Source organism: Nicotiana attenuata, chromosome 5 (genome assembly GCF_001879085.1).
Source record: "Nicotiana attenuata strain UT chromosome 5, NIATTr2, whole genome shotgun sequence".
Classification (NCBI taxonomy): Eukaryota; Viridiplantae; Streptophyta; class Magnoliopsida; order Solanales; family Solanaceae; genus Nicotiana; species Nicotiana attenuata.
In genome coordinates, this window is record NC_031993.1 from 25,597,957 (window position 1) to 25,601,889 (window position 3,933).

The window sequence follows — 3,933 nt, forward strand, 5'->3', positions numbered from 1 at the left end:
TCACCAAGTGCAAAATCCTTCTTGACAAGATGTCACAAAATTCGGGGTGGATGACTAGAGCTACAACACTGGCACCCATAGTGCATTCAGTTCCTCTTGACCCAAATAATTCATATGCAGAGAATATGGCCACACTCATGACCCAGATGAGCATATTAACAAAGAAGATTGATGAGATGGGTACAAAACAGGTACACATTGTTGATACAACAAATGGAGGACTGTGTACACCTTGTATTAATCAGTCTTATGTGTGTTCATGGAGCGGAGAAGGCGAGAATCAAGGGGCGAGGGAAGATATGAATTATGTTAACAACTATGGGGGCCAGTGACAAGGAGCACAGCAATGGAGACCGCCACAAAATCAGCAGTACAGGCCTAACATGCAACAGCCTGGGGGTATGCACCCTCAGAACCAAATGGTGCCAGTACCATATCAAAAACCACAGGGCTATCCACAGCAAAATCAGCAACAATTAACTTACCAACCACTCATCAGGGGTATGCTTCAACAACTCATTGGGACAAATAATAAAGTGCAGGAAAAATTGGCAGTGCATGATTCAGCCATAAAGAACATAGAAACACAGCTGGGACAGCTGTCCATGGCTTTGAACAACCGTCCTCAGAGAACCTTGCCTGCAGACACTAACATAAACCCCAAGGAGCAAAACCCAAATCAGCTGATGGCAGTAAGTCTCCGGAATGGGAGAGATTTAGACAGAGAATAGGAGAATCTACAAGCCAGAAAGGAGAGTACGACAGTCACTCCAATTCCGTTAGAGGTAGAGGATCCAATAGAGCTTACTGAAGTGGTGGTTGAGCAGAGCCAGGAGAAAGAAAAGATGAATGAGCAAGCTGCAGAACAGGTGGCACCTCTTGTGCCAGAAAATTCCAACATAGAGAAGCCAGCAAGCAATACACAGAGGGTGATACCTGCACCCTTCCCTCAGAGACTGGTTAAACAAAAGAAGGATGTTCAATATAAGAAATTATGGAGATGCTGCGTCAGATTCAGTTGAATATTCCTTTGATGGATGCTTTAAGGGAGATGCCCGGTTATGAAAAGATGATGAAAGATTTAATGTCACGAAAGTTTGATTTTCAGGATCTTTCCACTGTGACTCTGACACAGACCTGCAGCGCAGTAGTGACAAGACCGATGGCTCAAAAGATGTCTGATCCATGTAGTTCCACTATTCCGTGCACAATTGGGAGCTACGCCTTTGAAAAGGCCTTATGTGATCTAGGGGCCAGCATAAATCTGATGTCGCTGACTGTGTACACTAAATTGGGCAACGACAGAGCTAGACCAACTTCTATGCTGCTACAGCTGGCTGACCGCACGGTGAAAAGGCCAACAGGTATTCTTGATGATGTGTTGGTTCAAGTGGGGAAGTTCGTGTTCCCAGCAGACTTTGTTATTCTGGACTGCCAGGTGGATGAGGAGATACCTCTCATTCTGGGTAGACCGTTTTTGGCGGCTGGCAGAGCACTGATTGATTGTGAGACTGGGGAACTAAAAATGAGACTGAACGATGAAGAAGTCATATTCAATGTTCAGCAATCTATGAGAAAACCCAGCGAATATGCTAATTGCTCTTTAGTGGATGCAGTAGATGTGATTCTACAAGAGGACGACGCAACCTTGACTGTTAACGATCCATTGGAAGCATGTCTGAAAAATCTAGAAGAGATGGATGGTAAATGGTTAGCTGAATAGGTCATGGCACTTGAAGGCCGAGGATTCTGGACAAGGGAACCTCAATTTGAGTCCCTTGAATTAGAGAAAAGGGCTACACCTCCAGCGAAGCCATCGATAGAAGAACCACCCAAACTGGAGCTAAAGCCACTCCCAAATCACCTCAGGTATGTGTTCTTGGGCCCTGATTCGACCTTGCCTGTTATTATATCATCCAGTTTGCTAGATGTGCAGGTAGAACGGCTCTTACAGGTACTGCAGGAAAACAATACTGCCATTGGCTGGACCATGGCAGACATAAAGGGTATCAGCCCAGCCTTCTGTATGCATAAGATTCTCCTGGAAGAGGGGCACAAACCTTCCAGGGAACATCAGCGAAGGCTGAACCCAAACATGAAGAGGTTGTAAAGAAGGAAGTGATCAAATGGTTAGATGCGGGAATCATCTTCCCCATCTCTGATAGCAATTGGGTCAGCCCTGTCCAATGTGTGCCGAAAAAGGGGGGAAAGACTGTTGTGAAAAATGAGAACAATGAGTTGATCTCAACTCGTACAGTCACAGGGTGGCGGATTTGCATGGATTATCGGAAATTGAACGTCGCCACCCTAAAGGACCATTTTCCCTTGCCTTTTATTGATCAAATGTTGGACAGGCTGGCCGGAAGATCGCACTTTTGTTTCTTGGATGGATATTCGGGGTACAATCAGATATCAATAGCCCCCGAAGATAGAGAGAAAACATCCTTCACCCGTCTGTATGGCATCTTTGCCTTTCGGAGAATGCCTTTTGGGCTGTGCAATGCACCAGCAACTTTTTAACGGTGCATGCTAGCCATCTTTACAGATTTGGTGGAGGATATTATAGAAGTCTTTATGTATGATTTCTCCGTGGTGGGAGATTCATTCGAAGACTGTCTTCACAACTTAAGCAGAGTGCACAAAAGATGTGTGGAGACAAACTTAGTGCTAAACTGGGAGAAGTGCCATTTTATGGTACAAGAAGGGATAGTCCTGAGACATCGAGTGTCCAGAAAAGGAATTGAGGTCGACCATGCTAAGGTTGACGTTATTGAAAAGCTACCACCGCCCACTTCAGTCAAGGCGGTGAGAAGCTTTCTTGGGCACGCCGGGTTCTACCGGCGTTTTATAAAAGATTTTTCCAAAATTGCTAACCCATTATGCAAACTCCTTGAAAAGGATCAGCCCTTTGTGTTTTCTAATGATTGCAGGTTGGCATTTAAGGAACTGAAGAAGAGGTTGGCAACTGCACCCATCATTGTTGTACCCAACTGGGAGCAACCTTTTGAGCTCATGTGTGATGCAAGCGACTATGCCATAGGAGCAATCTTGGGGCAGCAAAAAGATAAGCTGATGCACCCGATTTACTATGCAAGAAGAACGATAAGCGGTGCACAGCTCAACTACACTGTAACGGAGAAGGAGATGTTAGCGGTGGTGTTTGCTTTTGACAAGTTCCGATCATATCTAATTGGTTCAAGGTAATTGTATACACTGACCATGCAGCTCTCAGGTACCTAATTGAGAAGAAGGAGTCTAAGCCGCACCTGATTCGTTGGGTGCTGCTATTGCAAGAATTTGACCTCGAAATTCGTGACCGTAAAGGCACAGAAAATCAAGTCGCTGATCATCTATCACGACTTGAAGGAGCTGAAAAATCAGTCGAGGTCGAAGAGATTCTGGAAACCTTTCCAGATGAGCAGCTGCTCGCAGCTACTCTGGAAGATGCGCCATGGTATGCAGATTTTGCAAACTACCTGGCCTGCGGTATAGTTCCATATGACCTTTCATCTGTCCAAAAGAAAAAGTTTTTTTGTGATTGCCGCATGTATTATTGGGACGAGCCTCATTTGTTTAAAATATATGTTGATAATATTATCCGGAGGTGTGTCCCCGAGATAGCACAGTTTTCAATTTTGCAGGCGTGTCACGCATCAACATACGGAGGATATTTTGGAGGGGTCAGGACAACTGCGAAAGTACTAGAGGCCGGATTCTTTTGGCCAACTGTGTTTAGAGATGCACACCTCTGGGTCAAGGGCTGAAATGAATGCCAGCGGACCGGGAACATTTCCCATCGCCATGAGATGCCAATGAACCCATTCAAGAGGTAGAGGTGTTTCATGTTTGGGGGATTGAATTTATGGGTCCGTTTGTCGGCTTATTTGGTAATAAGTACATCCTTGTTGCTGTGGACTACGTGTCTAAATGGGT